The following is a 16,977-nucleotide window of genomic DNA, read 5'->3' on the forward strand; positions in this document are numbered from 1 at the left end:
GTAAATCACCTTCCTGAGAAGACTGATCTAATCCCGTGGGTCACAAACAACCTCACTGACTGCTCTTGGTTTTAATCTCTCCTGCTCTGTTTACAGGATCCCGACTTGGTCTTGGTCCCCAGTTTAGGTCACAAAAGTCCTAACTGATAAATGGAGTTGCTCTCATCTTCCCTACTTCTTGGACATAGGAGAGGGAATGCTCCCTGAGAATTAGAGTCTCGGATGCTAAATATTTCTCAGGAGTATATTTATACACCCTTTCCTGTAACAAAATGTTCTAGAACAAAAACTTCAGAATATAATTATTCTTGCTAAAAACAATTACACTTCAAAGGGGGCACTGATAGTTGTATGTAGTCTTGGAAGAAAAACATGACTCAGCATATAGTGTATTTGGCAAAAACAACTCCAATAAAATAATGACTTCCACTATTTTAGGCCTAAAATGCACCTCTCCCTTCCTTTGCCACTAGAAATAAGTGACTATTTTGAAAGAAACAACATTCTCAAAAATATAACTACATTCAAGGTCTAGAAAAGGCATTTGCTTTAGAGTTACTTACTATGATTTAATTATTGATATTGGATAATTCAATTATTTATGGTCTTTGTCCTTCCATTTCCACCAATGTTCTACAGATGCTTTTGTCCCTGTCTGTGTGTGCAAAGGTGGAACACACGAATGCACATCCAATGGACTCAGCACATAGTGAATGTCACAATGCTATGATGTGGTTTTCAGTCCAAGAAGCTAATGAAGTTGACCCACGTTGTAAAATATTGAGGAAAGATGATCTCATCTTGACCTAAATTCAGCTGAGTTCCCTGGATGCTACTAAAATACATAGTGCTAAAACTCAAGATATGAAACAAAAAATACATCCAATAAAATACTTCAGGCTATAACTTAGGAAACCTCTGCTCTGGGATCACTTCCAGGTGAAAAATCCAAAAGGCTCCTTCCTCACAGCTTAGAAAAGAAACTCATACATACAAATTTGTAAGAGGTAAGGGTGAGAAACAGACAGGCACATGCTCACACACACACACACACACACACGCACACACACACACACACACACACACAGAGGGAAGGTGAGAGGGAGAGAAATTGGTTCATTTATTTCTGATACAAAACTCTTTAGTTACACTGTCTTTGGTGTCAGGCAAAAATTCATGTACTCAAACAAATGGAAAATTAGACATAGTTTGAATAATAGAAAAAACTGAAATCCATCTCATGGTATTAAGTGTGGGGCATCATACATGCTAAACAAATGTTCCACCCTCAACTGTAGATCCAGTGTGGAAGCCCAATTTCTCTTTGGAGAATTTCTACTAAAACAATTTAATTGTGGGGGAGGTGCTTTCAAAAATGTGGTGCTTCACAATATAGACCCCATCTTTCCTAAAACTGCTGTACTTGCTAACTTGTTTGTTGAGTTTAGAAAGCATCTATACAGTTATTTATGCTAGGGTGTCAGTAAAGGCTAAGTGGCTTGGATGTGGTTGGTGCAACTTTTTCCTAGAACCCAAAATCCAAGCAACAAGAGGAAAATAATATGGAAGAGACCAAAGGAAGCTAAGATACATTTACACAGTCAAAGAAACAACCAACAGACCCAAGAGACAACCAGTAAAGCCAGAAAAACGTATTTCTGGACCACACATCTGATAATATCCAAACTGTATATAAAGAACAATTCACTTAAAGAACCAAGGGCCCACTTCCAAAATACAGAGGACTTGACAGTTCTCAAAACAAAGGAGCAAGTGGTTAGCAGATGTAACAGGTAGAACTTACTTTAAACTGTCCAACACTGTGAGCCAACATAGAAATGAAATTAGAAAGGCAATGAGAGATGTCAGGAAATCAACCAGCAGAATGGTCAGTGACAACCAATGATGAAAGAAGGGTGAGAAGAGAAGAAAAAAGATCACTTTTCATAATGCTGAACCAGACATGTTCCCCTGTTCTAAAATAGTAACTGTGGAGTTACTAAGTCATTTCCTAGAAAACTCACATGCATTTGATAAATAGGAAACTTACTACTAGAGTAACTGGCTCTTCCTATGCTTACAGTTTAAGATGTGTGACAGTGATTGTGATGAATAATGCCTGATCTGTTCACCTCACATTTTAATGTATTTCCTGGCAACTAATAATAAGAACTATTCATTTCCAACTCACCAACTTACTGACAAATGTCCAGAATCAACCTGTGTGAGTGAACGCACATCAATCACAAAAGGCTAGAGATATAACTAAAGGAGTTGGAAAGACATTCCCAGACCAAAACTCTTCAAACAAAAATATTAATGAGTGACTAGACACCCAACACTTCTTTTCAGACCTGTGAACATTGAGGAGAATATTATGAGATTATCACCATGCACTTAGAGTTGTGTAAGTATTTTGAGTAGCCTAAAAAACATTAAACTTGTAGGCATGTCCTGAGGGGAGACTGTTTGATCACTGAAAAGATTACCAAATCAAAACAGGAGCTAGGAATTGAATAAGCTCAATTTTTAAAATAATAAATACATAAATATTACTATAAAAGTAGTTTTAATTTTTTTAAAGAAAAGAAAAACAAACCATGTAAGAAGATACCATAATGAAACCCCATTACTCGAGTGCTATTTTTTTAATTTAATAAAGAATAAGTGTATACATTAACTAAAAGGTCAGGCATACGTATGGCCAAGAACCAGAGACTGCATAGACCAGAGACCTAAGACAGAACAAAAAAAATGACTGGACAGAAAACAAAGTCCATAAAATGATTCCTAATGATGTTCTGCTATACTCATGGGTCAGTACCTAGGCTAACTGCCATCAGAGAGGTTTCATCCAGTAACTGATAGCTGCAAATGCAGAGACCCACAGCCAGACATTAGGTGCAGCTTGGGAAACCCCAAGGAAGAGGGGGAGTAAGGATTGTAGGAACCAGAGGGGTCAAAGACACAGAACTAAGCAGGGTTCTTAGGGGGTCACAGAGACCGAAATGACAACCACAGAGCCTATGTACTCTGACCTAGGTCCTCTGCATACATGTTATAGTTGTATGTTTAGGTGTTATAGTTGTATGTTTAGGTGTTATAGTTGTATGTTTAGGTGTTCTTGCATGACTCCTAACAATGTAAGTGCAGGTGTCTCTGACTCTTTTGCCTGCTCTCGGGACCCTTTTCCTCCTACTGGGTTGTCTCACCAATCTTTGCTATGAGGGAGTGTGCCAGGTCTTACAATAACTTATTATGCTATGTCTGGTGAATATCCCTAAAAGGCCTGCTCGATTCTGAAGGGAAATGGGGGAGAAGTGGATGTGAGGGAGGTGGGAGGGACTGGGAGAAGTGGAGGGAGAGGAAACTGTAGTCTTAATGTATCATGTGAGAAAGGACTTTAAAAGGCCAGGCTCGGTCAAGTGATACCAGTAGCCCCAGAGGACTGATAAGGCCTGTTTGTTGGCTAACAGCCTCATTGCAAGTTCAGGGAAGGAGCCTGACCTGAGGAAATAAAGCAGAGAGTGTAGAGAATGTCACCTGCCATCCTCCTCCGTCCTCTCTGTGTACTGCTATGCACACATCCACACTTACGCAACTGCTCATATGTTCATACATACATAAGAAAAACAAAACTAAGTGTCCATATTAATAATGAATTGGTGGTCCAGGACAATGGTTCTCAAGAGGAAGAAAGTGATTGTAAAGCCGTGAAGCAGATTCAGAGGCCAAACCAAACCTTTAATCATGCTGTTCCAGGATCTACTTTGATTAGCTCAGAAGATGAGACAGACAGAATGGGGATACCTGGTCCAATAGAAGGGCATATCCTCCTAACCCTACAGCTACTGCAGAGGACTAGAGAACCCATCAACTCTGCCTTCTGAAACTCCGTGTAAAAATGGTGCAACCAGCCTGTGAAGATAAACCAGGTTACCAATGCTTATGATGCCAGCACCTTAAGGAAATGCTTTTCCCCCTCAACCCTTCTATGAAGTCAATAGTCTCCACTGAAGAGGGAACGCAGCTTACTGGAACAAAGATCAGAACTGTATCCTGGCTCTAGCTCAGCCATGTCAGGAAAGGTGCTGTGTGGTCATCAACATGATGCCTACCCCTTGACTCTCAGATATGTAAAATTGGTATCAAGACAACTGCCATGACTGCTTAGCCAACTACAATGACAGTCACAAGTCATAGCATAAAATGCTTTAGAAACTCAATCCATCTCCCTATGCCTAAGGATGTTGAACATTTCTTTAAGTGCTTCTCAGCCATTCGAGATTCCTCAGCTGAAATATTTATGTTTAGCTCTATAGCACATTTTTAAATTGAGTTATTTTGTTTTCTGGAGTCAAACTTCTTGAGTTCTTTGTATATTTTATATTAGCCCTCTGCTAGATGTAAGGTAAGTGAAGATATTTTCCCAATCTATAGGTTGCCGTTTTGTCTTATTGACAGAATCCTTTGCCTTACAGAAGCTTTTCAGTTTCATGAGGTCTCATTTGTCAGTTTCTTAGAGCCTGGGCCACTGTGGGATCCACTCAATGCACAGGTACCAAACCCCAACACTATTGCTGATTCCATGTTGTGCTTGCAGATGGGAACCTGGCATGGCTGTTCTCTGAGAGACTCTACCAGCAACTGACTGAGACAGATGCAGATACTTACAGCCAAACATTGGACTGAGCTTGTGACCCCTATGGAAGAGTTAAGAAAAGGACCAAAGGAGCTGAATAGGATTACAACCCCACAGGAAGAACAACAGTATCAACTGGACTCCTCAGGGCTCCCAGGAAGTAAGCCACCAACCAAATGCCCTGCTACATATGTAGCAAAGGACTACCTTGTCTGGCCTCCATGTGAGGGGATGTACCTAGTTCTGTGGAAGCTTGATGCCCTAGATAAGGGCGATGTTAAAAGAGTGAGATGGGAGTGAATGGATGGAGAAGCATCCTCTTAGAAAACAATGGGAGGGAGTGGGGCTTGTGGAGGGGGGACTGAGAAGGGCAATAACATTTCAAAGGTAAATAAATAAAATAATAAATAAAAAGAGAAACCCAATCCAAAAGTGTCAACAATAACTTTGACTTTCTTCCTTCAACTAGAAATGATAAAATCTGACAAATAGAAGTACACCATTTTAACAGATACCCAGTTAATGTTGAATTGTTATCCCACAGCCATACTTAAAGGTAACCACAGCAAAAGCAAAGCAAAACCAAGAGAATCTGGGATACTTCACTGCAAGTCTAATAATCAAAAATAACATTAACCTCTTGCCATTATTAGTAATTCATATACATGACATGAATATGCTTAATGATTTCCCCTGTTAGGTAACAAAGTAAGCAACAGTAATTAGTTTGTAAAAGTCTTATCCAACTCTACAAGTAAGGTAGTATAAAAAGTAGAAGGCTCAAATTGGCGGTCTCCCTTGGGTCTCTCCCCTCAGAGATTGAAGAATACTATGGAAGAGGGGGAAGAAAGACTGTAAGAATCAGAAGCAATGGAAGACACTAGGAAAACAAAGCCTTTTGAAACAAGTAGGCAGGGCTCACGTGGGCTCACAGAGACTGAAACAGAAAGCACTGGGCATGCATAGGTCTACACCAGGTCATGTACATCTATGTTATGACTGTTAGCTCCGTGTTCTTGTGACCCTCCTAATAGCATGGGCAGGTGTATATCTGACTCTTCTCCCTACTCTTGAGACTCTTTTTCTCATATTGGGTTGCCCTGTCCAGCCTTGATATGAGACCATGTGCCTTGTCTTATTGTATGTTGTTTTGCACTGATTGGTTGCTGTATCTTGGGGGCCTGCTCTTTTCTGAAGAGAAAAAGGAGGGGGGATGGGAAGGATGGTGTAAAGCTAGAAGTGGAGGGAGGGAGAGAGGGAGAACTATGGTTGACATGTTTCATATGGAAGAAGAATCTACTTTCAGTTAAACAATAAGGAAGGTACTGGTGAAGGCAAAGCCGATCTCTCATTATTCATCCTATCACTGAATATTATTCTAATTTTGTGATCACAAAGTGTTTACCCCCAAGGGTCAGCTAATATGCTCAAAGTCCTAATACAGAAAAGAGCTTCTTGGGTTCTGGTTGACGCAAAGCATCCTTGATCTTCTGCTCTGTAGGCAACACCAAGGCTTCAAAGCCTGAAGAACTCGGTGTTATCCACATGCACATCCATGCTGGGTAAGAATGTCTACACAGTTCTTCTACCAAAAGAAAACCTGTGAAAACTGCCGATGAGCAAGACCACACAGGCTGTGTAACCAAACAAAACCAAAGACTTCATTTAAACAATGTCAGAAGGTTGGTTGTTCTGTTGTTGTTGTTGTTCGTTTGTTTGTTTGTTTTAAAATTGTATCTATTTTATTTACTGATACACTTGTAGCTGTCTTCAGACACATCAGAAGAGGGCGTCAGATCCCATTACAGATGGTTGTGAGTCACCATGTGGTTGCTCGAATTAAACTCAGGACCCCTGGACAAGCAGTTAGTGCTCTTAACCACTGGACCATCTCTCCAACCCTTGTTTTTGTGTTAATTTATGTAGAACCAGTGCTTTTGAATTCCAACCAGAGATTGGGATGGAGAAGAAAGACAAAAAACACTAAGAAAACTAGGGGAAATTAATAAAGAAAAACTATAGGAAAGTTGGTTAAAAATAGAGAATGCTCATACATTTCTTCTCCTAAGAAACCTTTAGAACAAGATAAATTTAAAAAAAACAAAAAACAAAAAACAAAAAACTGTAACTACTGGAGTGCAGAATATTCCTGAAGGACTTGAATAAATGGATCTTCAGATGAATTTCACAACCTACATGATACACCCAAAACAGCCTCATGGAGGAGAGAAACTAAAGAGTCCACCTGTAAGCAAGATTAGAGAGAAGTACGTCACCCCAAACTTCCTAACAGGGAGGTCAAACACAACAATCAAGGTCTCTGAAGGTCATTTAGAAGGTGAACGTGAAGACATGGGGTGGGGAGTTTAACAAGTGTTTGTCAGCTGAGTCTCCGCAGCGCCACTGAAGCTACTGCTGCTTCTTTTCAGAGACTCGCTCTGCAGTGACACATTATTGGTTTCACGCTGTAGACAAGAAGTGACAACTAGACACTTTCTCACCATGAATCAAACATAGAGCTTTAGATGCTGACAAGTTTCTACTCTGAAAGAAAAAAAAAAGTGACATCCCTTCTTCCCAAATATGACCAGAGGGTCACTTGAGCAGTTTATAGGGCAGAATGGGATGCTGGCATCACAGGGAAGGAGCGACGCTGGGCTTCTCCAGTGCCTTTGCTTTTGACCAGTTTAGCGCTCCAGGCTCATTAAGGCACAGATGGGGAAGTCGCACTAAACAAATGGTTATTAGACGTGCAGATGGCTGTTTCTGTTTAGAATCGTCCAGTCCGATACTTCCTAGTTCACTTGTATAGGTGTGGACAGTTGCTCCCTGGAGGCTTTTTGTATGTAATTAGGGCTCCTCGATGTGTCCCTGCCCAACCCTCCCTCTGAGTGAGATAAAATCCATTCCCAGTGCACCTGCTCACGCTCTCAACATTACACACTGATCCACCCAGAACTGAGAATATCCTCGTTGCTAATGAGCTTGACTCAAACTCAGCTCCCTAGGGAATTCCCAGAAAACGGACTTCATGGCAGGCTTGAACCAGGCTATTTCTGGAGGTGTCCCAGCGACAACTTACTAAACTCCATCTTAAAGAATCAGATGTGGAAGTGACCTGAAAATGAGAGCCCGTGCAATCTGCTAATTGATCTGTGGAAACTAGCATGAGCGATGTTTTCTGGCTTTGTCACCCTCTGTGATCTTTATTCCTGAGAATTTTGAGATTGTGCATCATAAATTTCTTCAAAGATATGGGGTGGAAAGATTATAAGAGTCACTCTACAAGTTTCTTTTGCAGTCTGTGTTTTCTAGACAATCTTCATTCATCTAAAGAGGACGCTTGGACAAGAATATCATGACAAAAGCGAAATTTGAGGCATTGTTCTGCTAAGCCAAGAGCTTTGCTAAGGGACCATTGGCACGTCATAAGGTTCAGGAGGAAACAAACCATTGCTTTGTCGTTCCATGTAATGAGCAACCACTGGCTGTCCTGCAGGTGACCACTGTTGATCCTATGGAGTTACACCATTTATAGTCAAGAAGTAAAATGTAGTGAGAGACACAGGCTTACACACCAACCTTAAAGTTATCAATATGTCACAGACTGAAACAACATATCCAGTGACAGAAAGAGAAGGAAAGCCCAGTCTGGTCTAAGGGACAAGAATGGACTCCTGCTGAAAGTGAGTCTACGAGAATGAATTAAAATGAGAGCAAAGAGGAAGGTTCTTCACCAAGCCCATGCTTAAGTGGGAAGTAAGAGGCATCCAACCCAAACTAAAGTAAAAAAATAGAGTATCTGTGTTCCTTGGAATCGGGAAGAACCAGTGTAGCACCGGCTTTATAGACAGGTGGAACCAGCACCTTCTTGGTTCTGTAACCTGAGGGTGGGCTCAAGTATAAAGCACTTAGGAAGTAGGTCTATCAGGTCTCTCCAATCCTCACAGCAGGTACTGTGACTAAGAAGTAAGGACCAGGTACCTGGATGAACGTCTACATGCCCAGAGACCTGGTGGGGGGCACCACAGAAGTTCTACATGTTCTGACACAGTAGTCTCCTGTAGCACCGTCTACTCCTAAGCAGCTAAAACAGTCAAGTCAGCAACACTGAAGCAATCTAAAGGCCATCCAGAGAAAGCAATGAGTCATTTTGGCTTTGAATTACAGAATTAAGTCCAGACTAAACTATGCAAACAATTAGCTTCTGGTTTCTTGTTTGTTGCTTGTTTTTTCATTACAGGGTTTCTCTGTTTGGAGTTACACTGTAGACCATGCTGGCCTTGAACTCAGAGATCCACCTGCCTCTGAGTGCTGGGATTAAAGGGGTACACCAGCATACCTGTCTCCCTTTACACTCTTTAAGGTTCTACCAGGCCAGGTCCTTTAAGGCCTTTGCTTTGCTTTTCTCCCGTTTCTTTGTTCTCTTGCCCTTCAGTCTTTCTTTGGCTCTGGTTCATCCACCCTGGGTACTGACCATGCTAGTCTAGAAGAGTCTTTCTGATTCTCTCAATTTCAGTTTCCATTTTCATGTCATCCTTTTCATTATCTGCATCATCCTGCATTTTCGAGCCACACTGCATTTTCTCCTGGCAATGTCTGGGCACCACCATGGTTGCTATTTCTTCAACGCTTTTCATTAAAGCATCATCAACTTTGACAATACTTCTGAGTCTGTTGAGCTCCCTTGGCGCTTTCTTCCTTCTCTTCTCAGTGTGCATCTTCCTTTTCCAGGGAGCTGGCAGAAGGACTGGAGGAACAGAGGGGGATTGCAACCCCATCTGAAGAACTACATGAACTATTCAAATGACACAGTGCTCCCAGGGACTAAACCACCAACCAAGGAATGTACCCATGGCTCCAGACACATATGTAGCAGAGGATGGCCTTGTCTGGCATCAGTGGGAGGGGAAGCCCTTGGTCCTGTGGTGGTTTGATGCCCTGGTGTAGGGGAATGCTGGAGCAGTGGGGTGGGAAAGGGTAGGTGGGTGGGTGGGGGGAGTACTCTCATAAAGGTAAAGGGGAAGAGGAGAGGGCAGATGTGGGATGGGTGGCTTGTGGAGGGGTAATTGGGAAGTGGGACTTCATTTGAGATGTAAACGAATGGAATGATTAATTTAAAAAATGTAGAAGCACCTTGAAATGCCTACTCAAAAGTAAAAGAGAAAATCAAAAGCATTTAGATTTAGATAGTAAATTTGGTGAAAATGTTAACAAGCATGAAATTTGATCTAAAAAGTGTAGGGAAAGGTGCTTTGTGCTGTTCTTTGAATGTTCCTATAAGTCTGAACTTATTTTTAATTCAAAGCAAAGCTGTGTACAGTCTACATATGACCTGATATACAGGAAACTTTTCTTATAGAGCACATTCCTTGACAGCCACAGTCTCATAAATATTTTTAAGGTGAAGTTATTTCTAGTTTCTCCAGAAAGCACTAGACTACAAATGCTTTTAAATTTGATACCCTAAAAAGTAGTTGATGTCAAAACTCTGGCAGTTCTCCAGTGGGGAATTGACTATCACCAGCTAACTCCGCAGGAACAGCTAATTCCTCTATAAAACTGAGTGAGCTGCTAAGTAGCCCTACTTCTCAGTGGGAAGTTGCCCCCAATGCTGTCAGCTACTGGAAGGTACCCCATCTTTGGCTGCTGGAAAAGGGTGCCCATGAAGCTGAGTTGTGCTCAGCGTGATTAATAAACCCAGGTTTTCTAAATCATTTCTAACAACTTTTAACGAAAATATATCCAAAGTTACTACAATGTAGGGGATGTTTTTAGATCCGTAGAGGAATAAACATACACAGCCTGAGACATAGATTTCTCCACTGTAGGGAAATGTTCTTAGATTAGTAGGCTAATAACCTTACACAGCCCAAGATGGATTTCTCCACCACACCTTCATTTTCCAACATGGCCCAACCTTTGTCTCTCCTGTCTGTACTAATAATTACATGATGGGTTTTCAACAAACTCTTAGTTAATGCACTCTTTCTCCTGAAAGCATGGCCTTCTTGTGACCCTTCCATTACCTAGGCTTTCCTAGAAATCCCTAGAATGTTATAAATGATGAAAAGCAAAGAAGCTAAGCATCCCTATTAAAATAACCATGATATTTTAACAATTCCAAATGATTCGTGTAGGCATATGTGCAAATGCCATTAGAACATTCTATTGCTGTACTCTAGAAATTCACCACTCCTGAGATGCCTATCTTGACAAAAGCCTAAAAGTTTCTGTAAAACTTAAGGATGGAGAAACAAAAAGAACTCTGTCTCAGATGCTCAAAGGGGAGCAAATGCCATTCGTGTTCCCCAGAGCATACATCTTCCCGGTAAGCAGAGCATACAGCCCTGTGTCTGGCTCCTGTGATGGTGCAAAGTATGAGAGGAAAAGAAAGAGCATGTATTTGAGAATCCAGGCTACTAACATTACCCTACCAAAAACAGTTAAAATATTACAGCTGTTGATCCATAAAAGTGGGGTGTCTCTTCACTTAGCCTGTGTTGCAATTTAAAGGCACTTCAGGGAAAAAAAGTGAGTAATCCATGTCCCCAAAACTCCTATTTTAGAAAACCTAGTTTCCCACAGTTTTGTGCCTACGCAATAAGAAGACATATGACACAAGACAAAAGTGTTTACAATTCAAGAGAAGTTACTGGAAAGCTAGATATTTTAGGTGCTGAATGTTTTATACGGCTTTATGTTGACCATCTATCTTTTGTATAATTTTTATTTAGCCTACTTTAATTAAAATATAACTACATCACTTCTCATCTACCCTTTATCCCTTCCAGTCCCTCCCATAGTGCCTCTCCTCTCTCATTCAAACTGATAACCTTTTTTTTTTAGTATGATACAGACACACACACACACACACACACACACACACACACACACACGGAGAGGCATAAATATACAAATACAATCAAGTGTGTCTGTATTTATTGTCTGCATATGGTATATGGTATATAATTTCAGGAATTAGTCAATGGGTAACTAATTAGGAGGTTCTTTCTTGAAAGATGCTAACCCTCCCTCTCTTGGCAGGCTTATAGTTCTTTGTCTAGAAGGGAGACTTCATGAGATTTTTTTTCCCCATCTGCACCAGCATGTCTATTGATAGTGTCATTCTTTGAGTCCTGGTTTTGGAAGCCATTTCTAGAAAACACATTTGCACAGCAGATCCCTTGGTCCTCTGGTTCTTACAATCATTCTATCTCATTTTCATTGATGTCCCACAGTCCTAGATGCTGGAGGTCTGATGAAAATCTATCCATTGCAGCTGGGCTCCCCAGGATCCTTTATCTCTGTACTGTGTCCAGTTGTGGTTTCCTGTGATGTGGACTATGCATCCTGAGAGCAATAAGCTTAGTTCTAAAGCTGAAAAATGAGCTCTCTATGGTTGAGGCATTTATGTCTGAGCATGTCTGCTCTAAAGAAATTGTCAACCAAGGGGTCCTTCCAAGACCTCCATTAAAAAGATCTTAAGTAAGATTTACTATAACTAAATGCATTTGTTGAACTATATGAGTACATTTTTATTCTTATGGAACTTAGGCTGACCTTGTATTCAATCACATAGCAAAACCCATAGTTTCTATATTTTACAATTTAAATTCAATGCTTTGACACCTACTTAAATGTCACTCATAACTCAATAAGCAACACTTAATCATTTTTATTATATATGTGGTGTGCATGTGTGCACATGTAGAACCCAGAAGCTGACACTGTTATCCTCCTCTGCTTTATCTTTTGAGATACAGTCTCTCCCTGAGTCCAGAGTTCATTGATTGGCTGGACTGCCTGACCTATGAGCTCCAGAGATTCATTTGACTCCTCCTTCCCCACAACACAAGGGTTATAGACATGTGCAACTAGGCCCAGCTTTAAATGGCTACTGGGGATGAGTACTCAGATGCTCATGGCCACAGATGCAGCAAGCACTTTACAGATGGAACCATCTGCCTAGCCCCCAACATGCTTAATCTCTTAAACTCACATTCTTTCTCCAATGTATGTACTGCCTACTTCTTTATTAAGCAATATTGTGGGACTTCTCCTCATGGAGCATATCCTATCAATGACCAACGAACACTTCACTCACGCTTAGAGAACATCCTGCAGTCTGTGTGGTGGGGTTTAGGGGTTTTGATTGGTTGGTTGAGTTTTTTGCTTGTTTGCTTGCTTGCTCGTTCATGCTGATTTGTTTTTAAGTACTAATTTGTATTTACACTTAGTTTAGAAAGCAAGCAAGCTTTAATTTAATCCATAGAGTGGATGATAAATTAATGTCTGCACAAAGATGTCCATGTTTTAATGTCCTAAATTCAGTCTTAGTTTGTTGTGATTTGCTGTAGATTTTTGAGATTCCACATAGCCCAGGTTGGCATGAAATCGCTGTGTAGCTAAAAAAGGTCCTGAACTCCTAGGTTCCTGCCTCCACTTCCAAAGTACATGGATATGCTAGTGAGAAACCACACTCACCTCAGTGTCCTAATTACTGATTGAATTGTGGCAAAAAGAACTCTGAGGGTGGGATCAAATGAAGGGTCATGAAGTGAGGAACTATGCTGGCTCCTCTCAGCAAGCCCAGCACACTCGAGTCCTTACTTGGAGAGGCAAGGAAGTCAGAGAAGGAGGTATGACCCCTGAAACAGATGTCAAAGTGGTGCAATTTCTGGAAGATGGCCACAAGCCAAGGAGTGCGAGAAGCCTCCAGGAGCTATGAAAAGCAAAGAACAGATTCGCCCCTGAAGCATCCAGAAGGAAGGCAGTCCTGCCAGCACATTGCTCCTGGCACCATAAGACCTATTTCAGGTGTCTGACCTCCAACACTGTCAGGTAATAGACTTCTGCTGCTCTAAGTTTAGTCATTTGCTGCAGTAAAAATGGTCAGTTTTATTAGTTGCTAGGATAACCAGGGACAGTATTTAAAGCTGACCAATCATATGCAAAATATCCAAAACAATTTAGGAATAAATATCCTGAAAATTACAATTATCACTGAATTTAAAGGGTGTCATTTACTAAAGGATTCTCCAGAAGCATCATAATTATGTCAGGCTCTGGGGGGAGTACATAATCATTAGATAAACAGTTTCTAATCTTCAAGGTGTCAAGCACTGATGATCAAAAGATAAGTAATAAAATGATACATATAAGTGAATGAGCATCTGACAATAATGTGATATATGCTACAATCAGAGAAAAACATAAAAAGCAGGTGTGGTAAACACAAACACACACACACAAAAAAAATGGCTAACTCTACAGGACAGTGGGGGTGGTGGTGGTCATTGAATAGAAAAGTCCGGTTCTAACCTCAGTCAGGCTACAGAATAAAGTAGACAAGAGTCCTGAAGGAAACTAGATTTCATCCTCAAACAATGATAAATCTGAAGAGGCTATAGGGAAATTCTGTGATTGACACAAACTTAGAAGGAAAGAGGGCTGGAGAGGTGGCTCAGTAGTTAAGAACAGTTCTTCCAGAAGTCCTGGGTTTGATTCCCAGCCACCACCTGGTAGTTCAAATTAATCTGTAACCTCCAGTCCCAAGGAATAGACATTTTTCTTGCCTAGGAGAGCACCAGGCACATATGTGGCACATAGACACACATGCAGGTCAAACACCCATACATATTAAATAAAAACAACTCTAGCTTAAAATAGTATATTTTAGAAAGTCAAAACACTGCCTATGGATGGTGTAAAGTATATGAAGACTATACATAAGCTGAAGGAATATATTTATTCTAGAGCAACACAATCATGTTTCTTTTTTGGTTTTTAGCCCTGCCTGTAGAAATCCAATTCTACCTTATCACTGACTTCATGAGTAACAGCCACCACACTGACCCTGGTTACTTTTCTCCACACAAGTTCCCACCATACTATAAATACATAAAGCCATTAAAATGGGTGGTGCTTTATAACCAGACTCTGGCACTGAATACACCTGCTATCTTGGATGTTACTTTGAGATAAGGTGGGTGCATTCCAGCTATGATGAAGCCACTGTATATGTTCCCTGCTTTCTGATTCAAACCCTACAGATCCACAGCTTTGGCTATCACCTAAGACACGCTTCTCTGCCTAAGTACACCCAACAAATTGCACTCTGTGTCACCTTGATTCTGTCTGCTCTCCCTTCAAGTCTGTGACATCTTCTTCAAGCTGCTCTGACACCTTCAAGCTGGTTCTCATACGCTGAACCCAGGTTTACCTAGGACATCACCAAATCTTAATATTCAGTCACAAACACTCAGAGATCATCACCTTCTACCAGGCAAGTGCTTTGTACACATAAAAGAATATTTGTGCCATGGGTTATTAAAAACTATAGAACCGTATACAAAGTAAGCAAAATGAATGGAACAAAATTACCTATGTTATGAAGTTCATCTGCAACTTATATTTTGAAGAAATAGTCCCATATTCATATCACAAAAAAATAAAACTTAATGTGAAGAAACAGTGATAAGGATACTTTCTAAAAATGTGGTCTAGTCTCAAAAAATGTAAATCCACTTTTTTTTCAAAAAAAAATATCCAAGATTCTTTCCCCATAAGTATTTTTAAAGCATCTTATTCCTAGTATCTATAAAAAAATTAAAACTATTTTTCTATAGTACAATAATGTCTATAGTACCAACTTTAGTGGAAAATTAAGTTATAGCATTGTATCAATGTGAAGTTGCAGACTCTAACAAGGTTCAGCTCGGTGTTAGACACAGAATGGCAATTCCATAGCGTTCACACTCCTGCCAATACAGCAGCAGGATAAGTTGCAGCCTCATTACATGTGTTTGTGTTTCATCTGTAGGACTCAAATCAGACTCACATACCTTTGTCTCTAGTGGAGGGCAAGGGTCTATGCACACTATGTGTTCAACCCATGTGCTCAGACATGAGCATCCTATACTGGATTAGCAGTGGTTATTCATAATCTCCATCTCAAGACTGCTCAAGTCTTAGTTTCAGAAAGTATTTAGACAAAGTGCAAGCCTCAGAATAAATACTATGTTTGCACATACCTTTTTACATCCCCAGTTTTCTATAGCAGAATCGCAAATAAAAACATGAACTGCCAACGAGGAATAAGTGGTATTTAGTTTTTAACAAATGCTTTCACATTTAATCTCTGAAAATCTTCAGTTTTCCCATTATATGAAATAGCACTAACAGCAAAATTGGCTAACAGAATCATAGTGAAATAGTATTTATTTAGATGTAGTTATTGTTAGAAACACACACACACACACACACACACATTTCTTTGTGTGCACCATAGGTGTGCAGGTTCAGGAGAAGACCAGATAGTATCAGATCCCCTAGAACTGGAGTTACAGATAATTGTGAACCACTAGTGTGGGTGCTCAACACAGAACCTGGGTCCACTGTAAGAATAGAGAACCCTCTTAATAGCAAAGCCAAGCATCTTTTGACCATGAGACATGTCTACTCCTGACAGCTTCCCCATTGCTTTTCAAAGAAGAATGAACATCTTTACCTACAGACAAGGTTGTTTATTGTGTCCATGGAACCACTAGACAGAAATAAGCTATTTCATCTACAGACAATACAACGTCCAAAAGGATAAACAGAGGTGGGATAGTCAACTACTAAGCTCTGCCAAGATAGGGTAAACTAGTCCTTCATATTTTCTCCTTCACGAAAGGTCTGCCAGATGGTTCTGGACTGGAAGGCTGAACACAAATGCTGCAGCATTATGGGAAATTAGGGTCTGTCCAGGTAGTCATCTGTCTCTATAATTGTGTAAGTTTTAGAAGCTATGTTTAGTGCTTCCTATACACTCAGGCAATCTTCAATTCATTCTCGAATTTCTCATGGCATTGAAGACTAGTTATAGTCTCATAGTCAAACTCAAGTTGTTTAGCATTGAGAGAGAAGTTATAGAGTGAAAGATGCAGTTTTCAGATAGTGTTACAGGCTAAAATCTAAACATAATTCAGGGACACAATTATAACTCTTTAAGTTAGGAATGAGGATAGAGTACTTTATCTAATTGACTAATATGATGGCCTGGATGTTAACTGTATATCGCACTATGTAATTTATATAACTGTTATGGTTTTGTTCAACTTATTTCTGAGAGAAAGGGGTTTGTTGTTAATTGGACAGAAAAGGAGAGGTGTAGGGGTTGGTTCTGATGCTTTGATCAGTAACCCACATATCAATCCTGAATTTATTGATTGATTGGTTCTTGATCAATCAATAAAGATGCTAGTGGCCCATAAGCAGGGAGAAATAAGCAGGACTTACAGTTCTCTCTAGGCAAGCTAGCAGATTCAAGGGGAGAAAGAGATTTTACC

At 40.3% G+C, this 16,977-nt stretch overlaps 1 protein-coding gene and 1 pseudogene across 5 annotated transcripts in view; both read right to left on the minus strand.

The window, feature by feature from the left end:
• The window catches only part of TBC1D4 (TBC1 domain family member 4), a 160,287-nt gene that overhangs the window by 113,845 nt on the left and 29,465 nt on the right, over window positions 1-16,977 (minus strand). The gene's annotated exons all lie outside the window — the stretch shown is intronic.
• On the minus strand, window positions 9,012-9,423 carry LOC308420849 (protein LLP homolog; annotated as a pseudogene). Its single transcript has one exon. The product of its transcript is annotated as a protein LLP homolog (transcript).

Source organism: Micromys minutus, assembly GCF_963924665.1.
Source record: "Micromys minutus genome assembly, chromosome: 5".
In the NCBI taxonomy this organism is placed as follows: domain Eukaryota; kingdom Metazoa; phylum Chordata; class Mammalia; order Rodentia; family Muridae; genus Micromys; species Micromys minutus.